This window comes from Mustela putorius, unplaced genomic scaffold (assembly GCF_011764305.1).
Source record: "Mustela putorius furo isolate JIRA1106 unplaced genomic scaffold, ASM1176430v1.1 tig00000585_pilon_pilon_pilon, whole genome shotgun sequence".
Lineage (NCBI taxonomy): Eukaryota > Metazoa > Chordata > Mammalia > Carnivora > Mustelidae > Mustela > Mustela putorius.
Genome location: NW_025421424.1, coordinates 1,800,076 through 1,824,192, shown reverse-complemented (window position 1 = coordinate 1,824,192; position 24,117 = coordinate 1,800,076). Strand labels below are relative to the sequence as shown.

The 24,117-nt window shown below is 38.3% G+C and overlaps 1 long non-coding RNA gene across 1 annotated transcript; it reads left to right on the top strand.

Moving 5' to 3' along the window:
- Positions 1-2,866: 2,866 nt before the first annotated feature.
- LOC101672785 lies at positions 2,867-16,147 on the top strand. The gene is made up of 3 exons (XR_006607256.1): positions 2,867-3,081; positions 14,399-14,470; positions 15,384-16,147. It is a non-coding gene; the product is annotated as an uncharacterized LOC101672785 (long non-coding RNA).
- The last annotated feature ends 7,970 nt before the right edge of the window (positions 16,148-24,117 follow it).

The following is a 24,117-nucleotide window of genomic DNA, read 5'->3' as shown; positions in this document are numbered from 1 at the left end:
AATAAATATTTGCAGAATATTAAAACTAAATAATTGATCGATTGATAATTAATTAGTTAATTATTAATTAAAATAAATAATTAATTGTGCCAGCACCAAATAACAATTATTTGATTAATAGTTAATTAATTGATTGATTAAAATAAATAATTAATTGAACCGGCATTTTATTGAGAAAATTTTTCACAATTATGTTCGTATAAGCTTAAGAAATTCATTTTATCATATGATCTCCCTGATATGAGGAAGTGGTGATGCAACATGGAGGCTTAAGTGGGTAGAAGAATAAATGAAACAAGATGGGATTGGGAGGGAGACAAACCATAAGTGACTCTTAATCTCACAAAACAAACTGAGGGTTGCCGGGGGGAGGGGGTTTGGGAGGAGGGGGTGGGATTATGGACATTGGGGAGGGTATGTGATTTGGTGAGTGCTGTGAAGTGTGTAAACCTGGTGATTCACAGACCTGTACCCCTGGGGATAAAAATATATGTTTATAAAAATAAAAAAATTAAAAAAAAAAAAAAAAGAAATTCATTTTATCCCATATCGATCACCAAAACTGGAAACATACTTTTATCTTATTAAATGCCACCCAAAATTCTGAGATATTTGAAATACCCTTTTTTTGTTATTAATTCAGAATGTAATGAAAGGTTCATTATTTTCATCTGACTTTGAGCTCTTTTACAAATATTATGAGGAATAGATTTTAATTTTTGTTTTATAATCTTGCCTATTACACCATGTTTGTTTAATGCTTCTCTTGGTGCTATAAATAGTTGATAGCATTCAGAAAATCTAAGGCAACTCCAAGAATATTAGTCTTCTTTTCTGTACCTGACTTTTGTGTAGAACTTTTTTCAGATTGGCCTGTCATTTTACTTTATTTTAAACTATTAAATATTTTTTTTAAATAAAGTGACTTTTTGGCAATAAATGTCTCTTGGCTGACATATTCCAAATATCATTTGATTCATGATGATCTTGTGTTCCTTGTATTGTCTTGGGTGATTGATGTCTTTTTCCAGAATGGTCAGTGATACATCAGACTTCAGGAAAAAACCAACTAAATAAATAAGATTAAGAAGTGCCCAATGTTTATAGTCTGCTGTTTTGAAACCCCGCAGAGCTAATCCTCCTCAACACACCTGTAAACACCTACCACACACCTACACAGACACAAGATGTCTCATAGGCAGGGAATGCAGCCAAGGCTCTGAGCCTTGGTTTCCTTACATATTAAATTAGGTTAAAAATAATAGTACTTTGGGATGTTTGAGTGGCTTAGTTGGCTGAGTCTCTGGCTCTTTGTTTTGACTCAGGTCACTATCTCAGGGTCCTGGGGTAAGCCCCACATCCAGCTCTGCACTCAGCACGGAATCTGCTTGATATTCTCTCTCTCTCCCTCTGCCCCTACCCCTGCTTATGGGTGCATGCTCTTTGGCTTTCTCTCTCTCTCTCTGTCTTGTTCTTGTTCTCTCTCAAATCAATAAAAAATCTTTTCAAAAGAGTAATAGTACCTACTTCCCAGAGAAGTGAAAAGAATTCACAGAGGTAATTTTTGTCGGAACTTTGCACAGCGTCAGTGCATAATCAGGGCCAAATAAATGCTAACTGGTATTTCTGCCACTACACTACTGCTGCAACCACAGCCATAGTTCTATTACATCTACTGTGGTTTTATTTATTCCTAACACTAGAGAAAAAAGAACTAAAGGGTAAACCCCTGCCTCCCATTTTTGCTCCTCTCTTAACAGTAAATCAAGCCAACTGATGCTAACTTCAAGACAATTTCTTGGTTTCCAAACAAATAACTCAAGGTATTTGTTGGGGGGGGAGGGTGCTATTGTTTGTTAAAATATATGTATGTTCCATATTATCATGCAATATTGGATCTTTTCTGCTCAGAATTCCAGGTTTGCCCTCAAATGTGGTTCATGTCAATCAATCTCTTTGATTATATTTTCTAAACACTTCAGAAATTTAAAAACTAACAAATGCAAAGAAGGTAGAAAAAGTTAATTCAAAATCAAACTGTAAGGTGTTTATAGAGACTGCAGCCCATCTATAATCCTTGAGAGGACTTAGAGCACAAAGTACTAATAAAGGTTGAACAATGTATGTGGAGTAAGGCCACACTATGGCTTTGAATTCAGTAATCTGCTACATGATCTTGGTATGGACAGAACTCACACAGGATGATAATGTAAAATGACAGGCCCATCTGAAAAAAAAAATGTAACCTTTGTGTTAGAATTAACATCTAATATAATTGTTAATGCCTTCGAAAAACGGATGTTAAGAAATAGGCTCCAATTTTCTTTGTGCTTTTTCTTCAAGCTTTTTCTCTTCTCATCTGGGGACTTTTTCACTCTAATACTTTAAGACCAAGTGCCATTTTAAAACTTAGAACTCTGGGGGCTCAGTCAGGGGACCATGTGACTTGATCTCAGGGTGCTGAGTTCAAGCCCTCCTTTGGGTGTAGAGATTACTAAAAATAAGCAAACTTTGAAAATAAAATCAAATAGAAGTTAAACGTGTGGAATTGTAAGAGCCCGGTTGGCCAGAGGGAGCCATTTCCTTGTGGGCTTGGGTTGCCCCTGCCCCTCCCCAAGGAGCTTGCTTGCAGGGCCCGGATATGGGGGCAGGCCAGGTCAGATGGAGACATCCAATCAGTGGGGCACGCATGTATTCGCTGTGGTGAGTTGGAATTCAATTGGCCACCGGTATTGCTGACCGAGCGTGACTGTGCAGTTTTCCCTGTCTGTTGCAGTCTCATTGGCCACTTGTGTGTGGGCGGGGCTCAACCACCACTGTAAAGCTTAGTCTGTGAGGCAGGGGAGTAGTTATAGTCGCCGGGGTAGTAGGGGTAGTAGGGGTAGTAGTGGTAGTAGTAATAGCAGTAATAGCAGTAATAGCAGGGTGGTAATTGTTGGGAGTTTCGGGGTCATCTGGAGCAGCATCATCAGGAGCAGCATCGTCGGGAGTGTCGGGATCCTCAGGAGCATCGTGGTCATCGGGAACGTCATGAGCCTTGCCTGGGAGCGGCCTGGACCAGGAGCGGCCTCTCTTTGCCCGGTAAGGGGAGTGGCCTGGACCAGGAGCGGCCTGGACTTGCCTTGCCCGGTAAGGGGAGTGGCCTGGCCTTGCCGGGTAAGGGCAGCCGCCTGGCCTCGCCTCACCGGATAAGGGCAGCCCCCTGGCCTCGCCTCGCCCGGGAAGGGGAGCGGCCTGGCCTCGCCTCACCCGATAAGGGCAGCCGCCTGGCCTCGCCTTGCCCGGTAAGGGGAGCGGCCAGGCCTCGCTGGGTAAGGGCAGCTGCCTGGCCTTGCCGGGTAGGGGAAGCGGCCTGGCCTCGCCTCGCCGGGTAAGGGCAGCCGCCTGTCCCCGCCTCGCCTGGTAAGGGGTGCGGCCTGGCCTTCCCGGGTAAGGGGAAGCGTCGGGGTCGGTGTCTTGGTCGTAGTCGCCTCTTTGTAAGAGAGGGCCCACCTGGTTGGTTTGATTTTCGATGCTTGGTGCAAAGTAAAGCTTTGCTTGACTTTCGCTTTGTGTTGGTTTCGTTCCTTGGATCACGGACCCTAACAGAGTGATTACTACTTAAGAAAGCTTTATAAAAGCCAACAGGGCTTTGGCAAAACCTCAAGATTATGTGCTGAAAATTTAAAGGGCCACAGAGAATTCTAAGTCACAAAAATTAGTAAAATGAATTTTATATGAATTAGATAATATTAGTGTTGAGAATAAAAAGCAATTGCCATTTTAGTTTTGGTCTCGGGGTAACAGGGAATAGTGATGACTGCAGCGGGTGAAGGGAACTTGTGGTTGCTTTTGCTCCAGGCTATTGCTACCATTCAGAAATGTGGAACCTGGGTTGATTTCTTTTTTTTTTTCCTAGTGTTTGAAGAGAGATTGTAATGATTGATTTTTATGTAAGCGTTCTTATTTCCTTAAACGGTAGCAGTTGAAACAATATTTTAACCAAGTGCGTTACGTTCAAAAATACCTCTACTGCTTTCGATCTCTGCTTTAGACTTAACTCATTGCCTTAAGTCAGTGGAAGTTAAATATCCGGGAAAGATGGCTAGTATTAATCTACTTTTATGGGCTGAGCAGTGAGGATGAGAGGGTAGGAATTGAAATCACAAAAACACACAAGAGAAAAACAAAAACTTGACAAAATAACAAAAATTGACAAAAAAACACACTTCAGAAAAGTTTGCTTTTATTTTGGTATGTTAATGAAATCACTTAGTAAATTTTCTAATTTTTACTCTCCCTTCAATTTTAGGCTTCTCCGAGATTCCATTGATCATGGTTTTGGTTTTTCCTTCATCTTCTGTCCATTTTCGCTAGTGGCTCTCTAGCCACCTATTAACCATCCTTAAAATCCTGTGCCCTGTATGTAGTTGTGGTACTGATCACATGCTGATCTTTCATGAATTCCTTCCCCTGAGAAGTCTTGAAGAGCACAATTCTGTCATGCTGCCTTTTAACACATTGAGGTCGAATAGAAGACAATAAATAATGTTTTGATTATCCTCAAATCCTGGGGAAGTTTCAGCCAAGGAAGTTTTAAAAAGTATGGTTGTATGGTGAAAAATTATCTTCGCCTAGATGTTGGTGATGTTAATTTTGAAATAATAGTTGTTTTGAGAAAGAATAAAACATCTTTTGCTGGGAAATTGAGTATGTATTAACAGGCTCTCAACAAATATGACATAATAAATCCTTTTGGTTCTGAATCATGAAAAAACACCAACATTCCAAGGGTTTTTTCTCTGGATATTGACATAGTGTTTGGTATCACTGTGATCTTTTTAGGCATCCATCTGAGTAACCCAGGGTGGCATATATTTTCCTTTAATGGTTTGTATTGTGATAGATGCCCAAGAAGGTTAGTCTTTAGTGCTACTGAACAAGTGACAAGTGATTTATTATTCTAACAGTTTTTGGAGTTTTGTATGGATGGAATGTTGTCATGGCAGTCTAGGGACAAACTAATATCTGTTCCAAAAGATGAAAACATGCTGCCCATACATTTCCTGTAGCATTATATAGTCTGATGGAGAACAGACATGCAAACTCAAAGTATTTTATAATTGTTGTTCATTGTGTCTGAGTTGAAACTACACAACAAAAGGAGCTTTAAAAAATCCGCAGTTTGAAAGGAACTTTAAAAATAACTCTGCCTAATAATTTTATAAAAATGTGGTGGACTTTTTACTTACAATCTAACAAAATCATTGAAATAAGAACATATATGGAGAAATAATGGGACATTGCTAAAGCCCAGGAAGACAGAAAAAATTATTTTTATAATGTAGCCCAGAGATGTTGATAATGCAGAAGCTTTTAGTCTCAAGTTTGTGAATTTCCTTAACAGTGCTATTGGTATTTTGGGACTGTATATACCAGGGGCGCTCAATTGCACCACTGTGGGGGTGCTGAGTCATGGCAACGTGGAGAGACATTTTTGGTTGTTGCAACTGAGATGGTAGTTACTGTTAGCATCTAGTCAGTGCAGACCATGAAACTCTTAAACATCCTACATGTTCAGGACAAACTCCACAACCAACGTTTTTCTGGCACAAGTGTCAAGAGTGTTAATATTGAGTTACCCTGGTATATGATGATGAAAAAGAAAAATGATTGTATGATATTCTTATATTCTAAGTTGCTGATGATTAACTATATTCTAATAGCTGGGAAGATAATACACTAGGGGAATTAATACTACACAGTCTGGTGGTCTTCAGAAACAAAGACCCTCTAGTGAAGAAAATATTTTTTACTTAAACCACTAACGTTATTGAGTGCTTACCAAGTGCCAGGCGTTGTTGGGAGACACTGGGGAAACCCGAGTGAACAAAACAGATAGACTGCCTTCACAGAGCCCTGGTATGAATGTGGGGGACAAGTAAACAAATACATAAAATGGGACATGGAGGAGCAGGTAGTGCCTTAGGGTAGATAAAGTAGAGTAATGGGGTAGGTAGATAATGATGGGGGGTGGGAAAGGGAACCCTTAGATTGGATGGCCATGAGAGACCTGAAGCATAGAAGTGAGTGACAGCAGCCAGATGAAGAGGGTTTTAGGCAGGGGAAGCAGGTTGTGAAAAGGTGCCAAGGTGGAAGTTGGTGTGGCCTGTTGGGGAGGCGCAGAGAGGTGGTTGTGGTTGGGCAGTGGTCCAGAATGGAGAAGTGGGGATGAGATAGAATATGAGAGGAGGGAGGCGCCAGATCATGCTCACTTCTTTTTTAAGTTGAGAATATTCCATTGTCTGGATGTATTTAGCCATTCACTTACTGAAGAACATCTTGATTGCTTCCAACTTTTGTCATTTATGAATACAGCTGCTATGAACTTCCAGGTGCAGGTTTTGTTATGGATAAATTTTCACCTCATTTAGGTAACTTCTAAGGAACACGATCGCTGAATTGGCATGGTAAGAACATTCATGTTAAGAATATGCCAAACTGTTTCCCAAAGTGGCTGTATCAGTTTGCATTCCCACCGACAATGAGTGAGAGTTTCTGATTATTCCCCATCCTGCCAGCCTTTGGCACTCAGAGTATTTTGGATTTTGTCCTTTCTGATAGGTGTGTAGTATCTCATTGTTGTTTTAATTGGAAGCTGCCTAATGACAGAAGATTTGAACACCTTTTCATATGCTTATTTGCCATGAGTAGATCTTCTTTGGTAAGTTGTCTGTTCAGTTCTGCCCATTTTTTAATTTCATTGTTGACTTTCTTATTGTTGAGTTTTACTTTGTACCTTTTGGATAATGGTTCTTTATCACATGTGTCATATAATTCTTAGGGAAATACTTTCTGGTTTGTGGCTTGTCTTCTTATTCTCCTGTCATTCACAGAGGAAAAGTTTTTAATTTTAATGATGTCTGGATTGTCAATTATTTTTTTCATGGATCATGCCTTTGGTGTTATATCTAAAAAAGTCATCACCTTATGTGGGGTCACGTAGAAATTTCCCCCTATGTTAATTCTAGGCACTTTATGGTTTTGTATTTTATATTTGGGTCTGATCCATTTTGAGCTAATTCTTCTGAAGGATATAGGGTTTGTGTCTAGATTCTTTTTTTTTTGTCTTTTTTAAAATTTATTTATTTTCAGCATAACAGTATCATTATTTTTTCACCACACCCAGTGCTCCATGCAATCCGTGCCCTCTATAATACCCACCACCTGGTACTCCCACCTCCCAGGCCCTCCCCCGCCACTTCAAACCCCTCAGATTGTTTTTCAGAGTCCATAGTCTCTCATTTTGTCTTTTTACATGTGGATGTCCAGTTGTTCCCAGCGCTGTTTGTTAAAAAGACTATCCTTTCTCCATTGTATAGCATAGCTTTTGCGCCTTTGTCCAAGCTTAGTTGACTATTAGTGTGAGTCTGTTTCTGGGCTCTCTGTTGTATTTCATTTATCTATTTGTTCTTTAATCAAATCCATACTGTTTTGATTATGGCTTTATAATAAGCCTTGAAATCAAGTAGTGCCAGTCTTCTGACTTTTTTTTTATTTTTGAGTACTGTTTGGCTATTCTGAGTCTTTCATTCTTCATATAAACTTATAAAGAACTTGCTAGAATTTTGATTAAAGTTGTGTTAAATCAGGTTGGGAAGAACTAGCATCTTGACATTACGGAGGCTTCCTACCCATTAATGTGGACTACCTCTCTCCACTTATTTAGTCTTTTTTGGTATATTCTTTTTTTTAAAGATTTTATTTATTTATTTGACAGAGAGAGAGATCACAAGTAGGCAGAGAGGCAGGCAGAGAGAGAGAGAGAGAAGGAAGCAGGCTCCCTGCTGAGCAGAGAGTCCGTTGCGGGGCTTGATCCCAGGACCCTGAGATCATGACCTGAGCCAAAGGCAGTGGCTTAACCCACTGAGCCACCCAGGCACCCCGTTGTTGGTATATTTTTTTTATCAGAGTTTTGTGGCTTTCTCCTGTTGTAAATATTTTGTTAGATTTGTACCTAAGTATTTCATTTTTGGAGGTGCTAATGTAAATGGTATTGTGTTTTTAATTTCAATTCCATTTGTTCATTGCTGGCACAGAGGAAAGTGAGTGACTTTTGTATATTAACCATGTATCCTGCAACTTTGCTATAATTGCTTCTAAGTTCCAGGAGGTTTTTTTGTTGATTCTTTTGCATTTCCCACATAGACAATCATATCATTTGTGAACAAAGACAGTTTTATTTTTCCTTTCCAACCTATATGCTTTTAACTTCCTTTTTTGTCTTATTGTATTAGCTAGGAAATAGAGGACAATGCTGAAAAGGAGTGGTGACAGGAGACATTCTTGCCTTGGTCCTGATTGTAATGGGAAAATTTCTAGTTTCTCACCATTATATATGATGTTAGCTTTTTTAAAGATTTTTTTAAATAATGTTGAGGACATTCCCTTGTATCCTTAGTTTACTGAACATTTGTCATGAGTGGGTGTTGGAATTGTCAAATGCTTTTTTCTTCATCTTTTGATCGGATTATATGATTTTTCTTTTTAGACTGGTAATGTGATGGATTTCATTAACTGATTTTAGAATGTTGAGCCAGCTTTGCATACCTATGGTAAATGCCCCTTGGCTGTGGAGTACAATTGTTTTTAGACATTTGTGGCTTTTATTTGTTAATATTTTGCTTATAACTTTTATACTTATAAGAGATACTGGTCTGTTATTTTCTTCGGAAGTATTTGGTTTTGGTATTAGGGTGATGCTGGCCTTATAAAACAAGGTAGGAAGTGTTTCTTTTACTCCTGTTTTCTGAAAGAGATTGTAGAGACTTGGTATAATTTAAATGTTTGGTAAAATTTAATACTTATTTTTTTTTCAAATGTGTGTAGGTATGTTTTTATTATTACAGTAAGTTTATCGCTCAGTTTTAGCTCCTAACTTCTTGAACGCTGAGTATGTTTATTGAATATTGTCTCTCTCCTCCCACTAGAATAAGAGCAGAAATTCTTGACTGTTTTGTTTATTGATATGTTTAATATGCCTAAAACAGTGGTTCTCAACGTGTGCTTTGCAGTTTTGCAAAATCCTTTTGGAGAATATATAAGGTCAAAGCTATTTTCATGGTAATACTAAGACATTATTTTGTCCCCCCTCACCCCCCCCCCCCCGTGCTGTTGATTACACTGGTGGGGGAAAATCAGTCATGTGTAAAACTGCTGATGTTTTAGTGTGAATTGAGCAGTAGCACCAAACTCTACTAGTAGCCACTTATATACTTCCTGGTCTTACTCATGAGGGAGTGACAAAGGGATGCCAGTTTCACTTAAAGCTGTAAAAATTATTGGTTTTATTAAGTCCTGACTCTTGAGCATGTGCCTTTTAAATATTCTGTGTGATGAAATGGGAAGTATACCTAGTACTTCTGTTGCATACTCAAAAATATGGTTGTCTCCAGGCACTAGAATTTGTGATTGAGTTGCTATGGAACATTATATTTACTTGAAATAACAACTGTGAGATAAACTATGTTTCAGTTTCAGCGCATTCGGGCATTTGGCAGGTAGTTGTTTTTTTTGTTTGTTTGTTTTTTAAGAATGAAGTAAGCTTGTCACCTCAAGGAAAACAACTGATAGTATTTTTTGATGATGATAAATTCAAGTTTGCAAGTGAGTTTCTAGTTTTGGAAAATTTATATGTATGAGCTGGATACTTTCCTAATAGCTACAGATTTTTCTAAGGAGTTGGATACTTATATTAAGTATTGTGATGTGGGTATTCTTTGACATTAAGTAACAAAATGTGTTAGTATCTTGAAGATATGTTTAACTCCCAGTGAATCATTGCTAAAAATACTTATAGCATCATGCGTATATAGTAGATCCCTTCAAACTGCAGATAGACCAGTTCGTGTATAATGCAACAGAGTGTGGAGAGTTCACTGATATGGTTGGTTTCAGATTAAAAATCATGAATACCCTTTAAGAAGTGACCACTTACTGAGGTTTGGTGTTGTATTAAAGAAGAATATCCACAACTATCTGAAAATATTATAGCAATGAACATGTCTGTGTGACTTTTTTTAATTTATTTTTTATTTATTTTCAGCATAACAGTATTCATTATTTTTGCACCACACCCAGTGCTCCATGCAATCCGTGCCCTCTCTAATACCCACCACCTGGTTCCCCAACCTCCCACCCCCCCGCCAGTTCAAACCCCTCAGATTGTTTTTCAGAGTCCATAGTCTCTCATGGTTCACCCCCCCTTCCAATTTCCCCCAACTCCTTTCTCTTCCATAACTCCCCATGTCCTCCATGCTATTTGTTATGCTCCACAAATAAGTGAAACCATATGATAATTGACTCTCTCTGCTTGACTTATTTCACTCAGCATAATCTCTTCCAGTCCCGTCCATGTTGCTACAAAAGTTAGGTATTCATCCTTTCTGATGGAGGCATAATACTCCATAGTGACTTTTAAGAGTGATCTACTGTGCGTGCCTGACAGAAAGAGTGGGAAGGACAAAAATGAGTTGAAGGAGATAAATTAGTACATCAGAAGTACAAAGTAGCTGGTACATTCTGAGAAGAGAATTCTTCGTGGAGTTTGCCTTACCCTTTGAGCAAGCAGTGGCCCAGATGGACAGACATGGAGGAAGGGAATTGCTGTCTTCTCTCTCGTACATCCTCGTGATTTTCTTCCTTCTTTTACTTTCTTGGTAGCACATTTGTGACATTTTTAGCTTTCTTAAGCTTTAATTAATATATGGCATTTACCCCATTTTACCAAATATATGGTAGGAAAAAAACAATATGGAAGAAATTGAAGAGGAGATGAGGAGTTTTGTTCTTGGTGTAGGGAAAGGGAAGTGCCTGACTGCAGCGAATCTAGGAATGTGTTGTGTAGTCATTGTTATGGGACTGCTGGCAAACTGAGTTCATGCTAACACACCTGCAAGCTGGTGTACAAGAAGGGGCAACTGTGAGCCTCACCTCTTCCAAATGCAATGTAGTCTGTCTTAGCTCACTGGTCTCTGCATCTCCCTAGCCTTCAGATATTATTATGCCCCGTTTATGAAGCCCATATTTGAGATTCATGGTCCAAAGGGTATCCTCTGCTGTGATGATCAGGAACACCAAGTGGCAGATCCAGAGGTTATTGTGCATAAAGGGAGCTGATATAGGGTTTGAAAATGAAAAAGAAATAACTGAACCCATTTTTGCTATTGAGATGAACTTACTTGTTTCTTCACAGTTTCTTTAGTCTTTGGAAGAAAGAACTCACAGGAGTGTTAATCATATGTGGTCTAGAGAGACCAACTGCATCAGAATCATCTGGGGAACTTACCCAAAGTGCAGATTTCTGAGTCCTCAACTAGTCTGCTGAGTCAGACCTTCTGGGGATAGGGCAATCTGCAATTAGAAGAAACTCTCCAAATTTCATGCACAATAAAAAGCTTGAGAACCACTGGCATTACAGGCTTTTTCCAGTACTTATTTTCAACATATTCATATCAAAGTGAAGATGACCTAATTCTGCTGAAACTCTGGACCAAAGGGAATTAATGAATGCAGAGATAAAACAGCGTATGAAATCCCTCATGTATTTTTGTATTTAGGGTATTAATGCTTCTTTGACTGATTGGAGAAAAATGAAATGCTCCAATTACAAAGTCTGAAAGGACTTCGTTAGATGTTGCTTGTTACAAGAGGATTCTGAAAACACGTTATTTTTCTTTATCTTGAGGAAGGAAGTTTTACATGTTTTGTCAAGAATGTCAGTTTTAGTGATTTTGTGCTCTAGGCAAACTATCTGCAATCTGACTGAACTGTGTATATAAAATGAAGCTCTTAGGAAGATAAATGCCTCATCAGAAATGTTAACAATTTCCAGGTTTTCTTTCATATACAGTTAAACAAAAAGTTCCATGTTGTCACAGAGGCGAAAAAGATAAAAAGTCAGATGAAGATACAGTTTACTTTCTTAGTTTGTATGTGCCTTTCTAACTCATATTTTGATTCATTCGTACTGTCTCCTTACTTTAATTCATGGGCTTCAGAATGTGACTAAGTTCAGCTCCTAAGAAAAGGTTTATAAGTGTAGAGGTGAACTTTTGATTTTGCTTGCATGAGAGGTTATCTGTTTACTGTGTGGTCAACACGAAATATAAACTAGGCGACTACAACCACCATGTTATTTTAAGACTAAGTGGAAAGAACTGATGAGTTCTTTTGATATGAGTGCACAAAACCAAATCTAAAATTAAAAATGAGACTGATAGTGATTAAAATGGGCAAAGTCAGAAAATTTGAAATCTCTTTTCATGAGCCATTTTACTCAACTCTAGATAATAGTTCAAAAATCATATCACATGTTTCCAATTAAAAAAATATGGTGACATCCATTACTTTCTTATTAAGTTTATTTAATTCAGCTGAATTATTTCATTCTGTTGAGGTTGTTAGTATTGATGTGGCTTTGTAGTTATAGATTGAAACATGAACTGATTGAGTCGGGAATAGAGATTGGTTTGAAGCTAATGCTAGGAATGAGGTCCTATGGCTCATTTGTTTTGTTTCTTTTAAATACTTTTGCTTTTCTTTTTACTAGTGTTACAGTATGCTCACAGCCAAATATTCTGTGCATAAGAAGGTATACAAAGGTCACTTTAACCACTGCTGCATTTTGATATATGCTACATGTTTTTTCTTAGTATGAATGCACACTGCCATTACACAAGTGTATTTATGCCTATATGCTTGTATATAATATGTATATGTGTGTACATATATGTGTGTCCCTATCAAGAAAGCTGTTTGGTAAATTTGTTCATGAAACAATATTTTATAGACATCTGTCTACACATATTTCTATGAAATTTTTATCATATTCCATTTATGATTATAGTTCTGCATAGTATTTTGTAATTTGCATGTACCATCATATAAACTATTCCCTTATTAATGGGCATTTAGGTTGTTTCCAATGTTTTCACTTTTGTAATTAATGTTTTATCTTGTCTGAAAGTTTTCTTGGGATAAATTCATGGAGGTAAGAATTTCTGGGTTAAAGGGTATGTCCATTTAAAAATTTGAGCTATATGGTCAAGTTGTTCCCAGAAATGTTGTGCCATTTTATACCCCCCCCCCTTTTTTTCATAGAGGGAGTGGGGAGGGGCAGAGGCAGAGGGAGAAAGAGAATCTTCAGTAGGCTTCACACTCAGCCCAGAGCCTGATGGGTGGCTCCGTCGCACAACTCAGAGATCATGACCTGAGCTGAAATCAAGAGTTGGATGCTTAACCAACTGAGCCACTGACACACCCCTGTGCTATTTCATATTCTTACTCCAATGTGCTTGAGGGTGATAACTTTGGAACGTTAGGAGCAATACTCGGTTTTCTTAATCTCTTAAATCTTTGTCAATATAGCATGTCAAAAATGGGATTCTCACTTTAATCTTCATTTGTTTGATATAGTATCCAGAGGTTCCCTGGAGACTCTGTGTGCCCTGGGGGTTGATGGGCTGTGTAGTCATACCCCAGCTTGGCTGGTAGTGCTTGAAGTTGTTAAGACAGACAAGGGAAACAATGATTTCACCTGGTTCCTAGGTGGTTAATGAGCAATGTCTTGAAGACACAAGCCAGATTTGCTGGATGGAAAGTCACTTCTCCTTTTCCTTCCAAACGTTCTCTTTTAAGACCCAATATAAATAGCTCTTTCTACTCTTTTCTTCCTTTGCAAAAATAAGAGCTTACTTGGTCATGGGTCCAAGCTTAATTAATGACTTATTAAGGAGAGTCCAGATCTTTGAAATACTAAGGAACTTTTTAAAATACTTTGGAGAGCCCTGACCTGATCCCAGAAATACAAAATCTGGCTTTCTAAAACTTGGGAGGGGGTAGTTAAGAAGGGAAGGGAAATTGTTTCATTCCTTCTTGAAGAGTCACTTTCTTTCTTTCTCTTTCATTCTCTATCTTTGACTCCCTACTTCCTTCCCTCAGTCTATCTTAGTTCCAAAGGATCACCTTGGAATTTCTGACCCCCCCCCCTTTTTATAAAATCAGAAGTCCCATTTTTTGTAAGATTTTGGTGTTTTGTGCTTCACAAGACTTAGAAGTTTAGGAAACATTTGACTCCTAACTGTTTACCACAGAACACTGAGATCGTGGTAGATAAATTTAGTTCATATATACATGATCACTTTTGGTCTTGCTCCCAAATTCTGATTGATATAATTCCCAGGGAGAAACCATCATGAACCAGGGTTTCACCTTTTACAACAAAACTATTATTCTCAGTAGTTACTGGGTTTTTAAACTCTGGTTTCCTATAAAAAATTTAGTTCTAATCAACACCCTGTTATTTTATTAACCTAATGTTGCTGTCACAGTATCTTTTTTTGTTGTTCCTTTCATGTAGGCATTCTTACACTGAATGAACCAGTGTGCTGCATCAAAAATTGATAAAAATGTAATAGAAGAAACAATGAAGGTGAGGAGGCACAGTCGGCCCTCAACCCAAGCACACATTCCCTTTTAGTTAAAATTTCTTTTGTGGGATATTAATGTAGGCTCTTCAGCTTCTCCTCAGTTCCACTATGAGTTCTGCGCCAGTCACTTGTGTGGGCAACCCTGAGATAAAGGGAAAGAGGGTTTGGGAAAAGAAACAGAGAGTAATGAGGACGGCGTAGAAGACATGGAACAATTTTTTTGCCGAGGCCTTTGGACAGTTTGAAAAGAAGAAGAAAAACAAACCCCCGACCAAGAACCTCAGTGTCTATGAGCAGGGGGTAGCAGAGCCCTAAGTGGGAGCATTGCCAGAGGTGGCTTAGGAAGGCAAGATGTGGACAAATGTGACTTCCAATCTTTGATTACCAAAAGAGTAAATGATTTGGGTGGTTCCGTGGTGCAGAAAATGTCTGCATAATGTATTCAACTCAGAAACACATGTATAACCCTTTCCTTTTAGGCTACAGGAAAGGAAAATGATAAACAGTTTTGTAAAGGGGGAGGAGGTAAATGAAAATTAATTGCACTACTGTTATTATTCATTTAAGCTGCCTAAATTATTATTGATGTTTATTTTTGGTGCTGATCTGCTGTTTTTTTTTTTTAAGATTTTATTTATTTATTTAACAGACAGAGATCACATGTAGGCAGAGAGGCAGGCAGAGAGAGAGGAGGAAGCAGGCTTCCTGCTGAGCAGAGAGCCCGATGCGGGGCTTGATCCCAGGACCCTGGGATCATGACCTGAGCCGAAGGCAGAGGCTTTAACCCACTGAGCCACCCAGAGGCCCCTGATTTGCTGTTTTATTTTACAAAATAAAACAAAAAAAATTCCCAAGGACTATTTTTTCAAAAATGAAAAACGAACTTTCAAATTCTCTTACATGGGAGCATTTTAGTTTGTGTGCTTTAGGTAGCAAGCAAAAAACACTTATTATTCAAATGACTTGAAGACACTTCAGCTCTCATTTGGGGACTCCAGATAGAAGAGAAGGTTCAGGACCTGTGACTCAGGTAGGTCAATAAGAGTGCCAGGTTCTATCTAGCTCTTCACTTTGCCATCCAGGTTATCCACTTTGCCTCAGGGCTGGCTCCTCACATCCCTGCAAAATGACCTTGTACCTATCCAAGCTATCACTTCCAGACACAGCACCTTCCCAGAGGGGAAGGTGTCTATTCCAGAGACCAAAGAAGCCTTTCCCCCAAAAGCCTGCCAGCAAATCTGTCTTCACTATGTTACCTGCTGCCCATTCTCACTAATGGGTTGGGGACTGTCACACTTGGATTTAGTCACTCGGGCTTTTCCTGAGAGCCAGGAATGGGTTCTTGGTTCCCAGAGCTGTGTAGGAGTAGAAAGCATGTCCAGACAAAATTGGTCCTCTGCCCTCTGGGTAGGTGGAAAGGATAAGCATGCCCTGAAATTTTCAGCTTGGAAAGAGAATACCATCCTCTTATGGGCTTTTGTTTGACGTGCTTCACTATTGCACTTATCATATTTATTTGTAGATGCTGTTCTCAAACATTGAAGATATCCTTGCTGTACATAAGGAATTTTTAAAAGTCGTGGAAGAACGCCTGCATCCAGAACCTAACGCTCAACAAGAAGTGGGAACCCGCTTTCTTCACTTTGTAAGATCAATTTCTGTTTATTTTAAAAGCTCTGCCCCCCGCCCCCTGAGATTTTATGGTTTAGCTTTTGGCACAGTAGCATGTGAGAACTCAGTGTAGAAGTAAAATGTGACACCAAAAGTTTGGGTTCTTTTAAGGCCAATGAAATCTTCCACTGAGAGCCAGAAAAGGGGCGAGGGTCTCAAATCATCCATTTTATTCAGTGAAGAACAAACAGCCTTTTCTTTTTCCCAGCAAGTTAGTTCTTAGCATCCTCTGTATCTTGGAATCCTAATGAATATTCAGGCTGTTAATAATGAACGGATTTTTATGTTTCTCCCAAGCATAGAGCATTTCCCTTTTGAAGCAGAAAATACTTACTCTTATAATGGCGTGATGAGCCTTTGTGAGTCAGAATGTTCCCTTGTTAATTGGCTGGTGACAAGCCTGCAGGTGAACGAGCCGTGTCACTCTAGGTACACCAACGCCAGAGTCTCGGTGTTTCTCAAGAGTAGCTTCTCAGAAGGTTGTACTGAGTGGTGCAGAAGAATAACCAGTCAGTCCTCAATTGTTTCAAATTACACATCATGCTCGTGTAATCATTTCTGTCTCTTCAGACAGGATAGTTGAAATTATTTGTGCAGTTGATTTATGAAGTCAGAAGTCACCTATAAAATGAAAATTATTTTCAGAACTGAAGGATATTCATAGCAAAAAAAATCGTTGCTATTTATAGCATCCCACTGATGCTAATTTTCAGAACACCCATCTGAATTCCTTTCTGTACTAAAATGCTATATAATTGATGTTTTATTTAAAAATGCATACGAGTATTTTGTCACAGAGTAAATTTTTGTTTATTTTTATTTTTATTTAGCCTTTAGAAAAGTAATGGTATGTCATTTCTAGGTCTGTAATTCTGTATCGAGTGGACAGAACTGCATATGTTCTTTTTATAATCAGGAAATATTTCATAAAGGTAATTAATATTAAATGGAGAGAGGCTCCTTGGCGTAGGAAGATCAAGCCATACTTTCCTTGGGTATGACTGGAAGCCACGCATGTTTGTGTCCACTTAATCCAGACTGGTCCTCTTCATGAAGGAATTCACATCTTCTGCCAGCTGGAGCATTTGCTACCTTAGTCCAGCACCTCACATGGGAATCTTGCACTCTGACATCCATTTCCTCAGTAACACACTCTGAATCTGTCATCCATGAATGTAGCTAAACTATTTCTGAAGCATATTTCATTCTGGGTCATACCATCTCTTGAAATAAGTAACTCAACATATTTTTTGCTGGCTATATAAAATAGCACTCAGTGTTGCTTTCCAAATGTATGTCGTGGAAATTCCAGAGGGTATACTTTGGTTCTAATGTTTGATCAATATTTGATCAAATTTTGATCTAATATTTGATCAATAGATTTTCTCTTATTGGAGCTGCTTTGGTAGATACTAATCCTAGCCACTGAGAGAAAAAATCTAATGACAGAAGGATGCTTAGAGGTCATGATGGTGAAATTACTCCCTTTTTGAAAGTACCCCTTCTGGGATGCCTGGGTGGCTCAGTTGGTTAAGCAGCTGCCTTCGGCTCCGGTCATGATCCCAGCGTCCTGGGATCGAGTCCCACATCGGGCTCCTTGCTCCGCAGGGAGCCTGCTTCTCTGTCTGACTCTGCCTTCCACTCTGTCTGCCTGTGCTCGCTCTTGCTTGCTCTCTCTGACAAATAAATACAATCTTAAAAAAAAAAAAAAAAAAGAAAGTACCCCTTCTGTGGCAAATACGAAGGTTATTTATTTTGTTCCTACTTAATCACTTTTAGTGAGAGCTATAAACACTAGAAGATCTTTATGTTATTCCCGAATCTGCCTACCACTGCCCATTATGGATTGCCCTTGCAATTTCCACCCAGTGGTCTTAGTTTTGTGTTTTGGAGCTACACAGTGTTGTAGGTCCCATTACACTGTCCCATCACAGCTGTCTGAAAGTAGCTACCATTTCCTTACTTTATTATACTAACAAATCATTCTACTTGAAATGACCTCTCATACTTTGTCACAGAGAGTCTCATATTAGAGTCGAGTCTCCAAAGTCCATCATTATTATCTTAGCCACTTGTTGCTGACTATTCTCTGGTTTGTCCGTGTCCCTCCTAAACACAGCTGTCCAGATTGGTGCATGTGAACTGCAGGATACTAGGTCTCTCTATTCCTGCATGATCAGGCACATGCTTTTCCCTGTTCCTAAAATGCTTTCTTCCCTCACCCTTCCTGGGAATGATGGCTTCATCTCTCTGAACCTTGCTCAGATACTACTTTTTTTTTTTTTTTTTAAAGCTGTATCTGAACCCTCTTAGAAACTTAGTACTTAGAAAGCTAAGTACTCTCTTCGCTGTAATTTGCTACCATTTGGCTCATTTACTTAGTATTGCATACATCATATTGGACTCTCGATAATATAACCTTTTTCCTAGATTATTCTTCTTGAATCAGAGAAAATTGATAAATAAAGTGTGCTTAGATACATACATAGAGTAGAGCTCCCAAAATATAGTAAACACTTTGGACACATAAAGTATGTTCACAAACATCACACAGGTTAATCTTTCCAAATAGCTACTACCATGACTTTTTCTAACTTATCCTTATTCAAATTCACAGAAAGACAATTTTCGTATGATGAATATTGTAGTTACCATGAGAAGGCACAGAAATTGCTTCTCGGACTTAACAAAATAAGAAAATCTGCACATTTCTTTTGCTAAGTATATATATGAGTGTTACCATATGCTGTGATTTGTTGATAGGCTCTCTAAGAACCAGGGACTAGCGTCAGTCTGGTGTAAAAATTACTCATGGGACAAAGGTTTAAATGTGTCCGGGCTAGGAGACTAGAGTCCCAAAGGACTCTAATCATAAGAAGGGAGAGTTGGCAGAAGCTCATGGATGGGAAAACACTGATCATGCCCTCTCCTGACTGACTATGAATTGTTTGTGAGAACCACAGATTCTTAGTGAGAGAAGACTTTTATGCCAGAGTTCATCATTGCTTTCTTTTTTATTTTTATAAATTAATTTATTTATTTTCAGAAAAACAGTATTCATTATATTTTCACCACACCCATTGCTCCATGCAATCCGTGCCCTCCATAATACCCACCACCCGCTACCCCAACCTCCTACCCCCCCGCCACTTCAAACCCCTCAGACTGTTTTTCGGAGTCCAATAGTCTCTCATGGTTCACCTCCCCTTCCAATTTCTCCCAACTCCATTCTCCTCTCTAACACCCCTTGTCCTCCATGCTATTTTTTATGCTCCACAAATAAGTGAGAGCATATGATAATTGACTCTCTGCTTGACTGATTTCACTCAGCGTAATCTCTTCGAGTCCCGTCCATGTTGCTACAAAAGTTGGGTATTCGTCCTTTCTGATGGAGGCATAATACTCCATAGTGTATATGGACCACATCTTCCTTATCTATTCGTCCGTTGAAGGGCATCTTGGTTCTTTCCATAGTTTGGCGACCGTGGCCATTGCTGCTATAAACTTTGGGGTACAGAAGGCCCTTCTTTTCACAACATCTGTATCTTTGGGTATCGCTTTTATATCCATCAGCAGCTTTCATTTGCTTTTGCTAAGAGAACTGTAAGTGGAGCAGTCACAGGAAGGAAGCAGATCCTGGGTATGGTAGAAAAGAAATTTAAAGATTGACCTTTCTCCTGCATAAATTCCTTACTCACTTTCCACAGAAAGAATAAGAATCTGTTTCATTTCTTCAGGATAGCACAAACAAATGCATATTTTGGTAGTAATTTGGACAGTTTAATTGCCAGTGAGGACCACATTGTAAGAGTACAATTCAATAATATTTAGCCAGTTGTGGAGTGGAGGAACCATCACCACTATCCAGTTATAGAAGTTTCTAGCACCCTGAAAATTCCCTCCTGCTTGCTCATGGTCCATCTCTACAACCCCTGTAAACTCTAGGCAATCATTGATTTACTTTCAGTCTCCGTAGTTTGCCTTTTCTGGATAGTTCTTACAAATGGAATCCTTCAATGCAATATTTTACACCTGGTTTATTTTACTGAGTAAAATGTTTTGGGGTTCATCCTCATTGTAATAGGTATCCATATGCCATTCATTTTTATTGCTGGATAGTATTCGTTGTATGGCTATACCGTATTTTATTTATCCATTTGCTGGCGTATGGACTTTGGGTCAGCAAGCAAGTATGATTAACGATGGGCCTTGAAGATCTTTTCAGAGAGAGGTATTAGTATAGAAAAAGCCAGGAAATGCCCAGTTTGAACTGTTTTATAAACAATGGTGAGATGAACATTCATGTACAAGTCTTTGTGTGGATATTTTCATTTCTCTGGGATGGATGCTAAGAGTGGAATTGCTAGGTCATAGTAAGTGTACTTAAGAAACTGCCAAAATGACTGTGCCATATACACCAGCAATGTAGGTGTGCAGTTTCTTTATATCTTTGCAAACACATATTACCAGTTGCAAGAACAGCTGGGTTAGTGGATGTGTACTTTATCTCAAGATGATTTTTATTTGCATTTCTCTCATGACCATTGGTATCAGGCATGCTTTCAATGTTCTTATTAGACATTCATCTATCCTGTTGGTGAAATGCTTATTCAAATTTTTTGTTCCATTTTTAAATTGAGATGTTTATCTTATATTGAGCTATAAATGTTCTTTATTTGGAATAAACTTTCTGTATCTGATGTAAAATTTGTGAATATTTCCACTCAGTGTGGTTTGTTTAAAAATGTTATCTTTTGGAAATCAAAATTCTTACATTTTGTTTAAGTAGGATTTATTAAATTTTTTTCCATATGAACATGTTTTCATTTTATTTAAGAAGTCTGTCTTCAGGTTTTATACTTACTTTCTTAATTTTTTCTCAAGTATTTTGCTCTTTTTGATCCTATTGTGATCAGAATGATCTTAATATCATTTTTTGGACTGTTCAGTGCTACCATGTAAACATATGACTTTTATTTATTTTTGTTTATTGTATATTTTTATATAGTGTGCTTTAAATTCATATATTAGTTCTAGTAGTTTTTTGGTAGATTCTTTAGGACACTTTACATATAGAATGAAGTCATCTGATTGTAAAGACAGCTATATTGCTTCCTTTTCAATATAGATGTCTTCCCCCCACCCCTGGGTTTTGCGCTGGTTAGAACCAGTTTCCTATTGAATAGAAGTGATAAGAACAGACATGCCTGCCTTGTTTCTGATCTTGGGGGAAATCAATCAGTTTTTCATCATGAAGTGTGATATTAACTGTTGTCACAGATGTCCTCTTCCAGTTGAAGAAGGTCCTCTATATTCATAGTTTGTCTAGAGTTTTTATTGGGACCTTTTTGCTTTTTCCGACGTAGGTGTTTAAAGCTATGAATTTTGTCCTACACCCTGCATTAGTTTTATTCCATAAAATTTTACATGTGTTTTCAGTTTCATTCAGTTATTGAAAAGGTCCAGTTTCCTTTGTGATATCTATAGTCTATTCTTTATTTAGAGTTTGTCTTAGAAGACAGCTCTGCATGGGACTGTGTCCCTGCACATTTTCTGAGCAGAGGAACTGACTGCTTTTGTTCTGGATGCTCTTTAAAGGATGTTTATATCACGATATAAAGGATGTTTATATCAGAAGGTAGAGATATTCTCTCCCTCCTAAGCGGCGGGCAGTCATGCCTGCTGCCCTCATGAAAGATGCATGTTTCTTAGCCTCAGGTCTCCTCTCCTGGTGTCCATGTGCATGGGCCACCTGGCTTTCCTTGTGTTGCGATTTGGGAACTGAGCCTTGGTAAACTGGCCCCCAAATAAGGATACTCTGGCTACTGCTATTACTTTAAGGAAAAAAAAAGTCCTGTAGCTCTGGCCTAGGAGTTTCATGTGTTCTCCCAGCATCCAGAAATCTCTGGCCAGTTGACTTTTTGAGCTTGTCAGTAGGGTAAAATCTTAGAATCATCAGTTTTAACATTCTATTATTTTATTTCCTAATGTTGGAATTTTCCAGATTTCTTCCTATAGTTGAGTTTTTAAATTTAATTCCATTTTGGCCAGAGAACATAATTAAATCATTTAAATATTTTTAAATTCATTAAAACATTTTTATGGTTCAGCATATGGTCTGGAGTTTTTTGGTTTTTGGTTTTTGTTTTTTTTGTTTTGTTTTGTCCCCCCCCCATGTGTTCCATATATGCTTAAAAACTATGCATATTCTGTAGCTGTTGGGTGAAATGTTCAATAAATGTTAGGTCCGTTTTGTTCATAGTGTTGTTCTTCTTTTCTTTGTCTTTTCCTCTAGGTGTTCTGTCAGTTATTGAGGGTAGGATATTGAAATCTATAGGTATAATTTTTAAATTGTCTGTCTTGCCTTTCAATTATGTCAGTTTTGTCTTGTATGTTTTGGGGTTCTATTGTTAAATATATACGCATTGAAAGTGCTTGTATTTGTATTTCTATTGATCATAAAATGTTTTTCTTTGTCCCTAGGGGTATTTCTTTTCTTAAAGTCTGTTTTAGCTGATATTATTATAGCCATGGCAATTCTTGTACTGTTTATGTATCTTTTTCTAGTATTTTACTTATAAACTACTTAGGTCTTTGAATCTAAAACATGTCCCTGGAATACAGTATATAGTAGGATCTTGCCTTTTTTTTTTTTTTCCTCAATGATAGGTCTATTTTTTTTAAACTTTTAATTTTTTATTTTTTATAAACATATATTTTTAGTCCCCAGGGGTACAGGTCTGTGAATCACCAGGTTTACACACTTCACAGCACTCACCAAAGATCTTGCCTTTTTTAAAAAAAATTTATTTTATTTAAATTCAATTAGCCAACTGTAGTACATCATTATGGATCTTGCTTTTTTATCCAGCCTGATCATCTCTTACTTTTGATTGGAGTGTTCCATTCTTTGATCTTTAACTGAATTATTGATATTGCTGCGTTGACAGGTACATTTTATTGTTTTTTTCTGTATGTGTTTTTGTTGTTGCCCCTCTGTTCCTTCTTTACCTTCCTTAGTGTACAGTTTTATTTCCCCTGTTGATTTTTTTGAACTATTTTTTTGGGGGGTGGGTGATTGCTCTAAGAACAATATGCATCTTAATTTATCAAGTTTATTTCCTGAAGTTGGTTGTTGTTTTTTGTTTGTGTTTGTGTGGTTTTTTTTTTTTTTTTGTAACTTTCCTGGACTTGATTTAAGAACTTGACTCTTGAATGTACAGCTGCTATCTCTACTCAATTTTTTTGTTTTATAATTTAGCCTCTCTTTTTAGGGGGTCACTCTAGTAACTGCTTAACTTAGTGCTGTCAGTGGTTTGTCAGAGGTAACCAAACATTGTTAATCATCTTGTCTATGGATCTATGTGTTACTTTGGAGGGGGTGGGAGATACATTCAAAGGGTAGGCAGTTTTCAAGTGAGATCTAGGTTTTTCTTTCCATGGGGACACCCCTTGCCCCTTGGGTCTTTTCTGCAGATGCACAGCCTGATATCTGCTCCAAAGAGGGCTGTAATCTCAGGCCACCAGAATTGTGGGCATTCTCCATTTTTCTTATAGACTGTGCTAACATTATTGACAATTCCCTCAGGAGTGAGATATTTACTCTCTGCAGCCCCACCTGAAAGCAGGTTTTCAGGTTCTATCACTATGTTAGGGCTCCTGTGATGGGGCCACTGCAGGAGAGCCACTGTGGAAGCACCATTTTGATAGGGACACTGTGCAGGGCGAGCTGAGGAGGGTGGAGGCACGAGGAGGCGGGGGGAAGGTGAGAGAAGCTCTTGTGAGAATGCTATAGACTCCCACCTTCCTTACCTGATATTTCAGCAGTTTTTCATGCATAAACACTTCTCGGATTTTTTGTTTGACTTTAGTTGATTTCCAGAGCCCTGAAGTTGATATTTTTGACAATTTTTCTCAGGTTACAGTTGTTTGTTTGTTGGTTTAGGAAGAGGATTTACTGATCCCTTTTCTCTGCCAC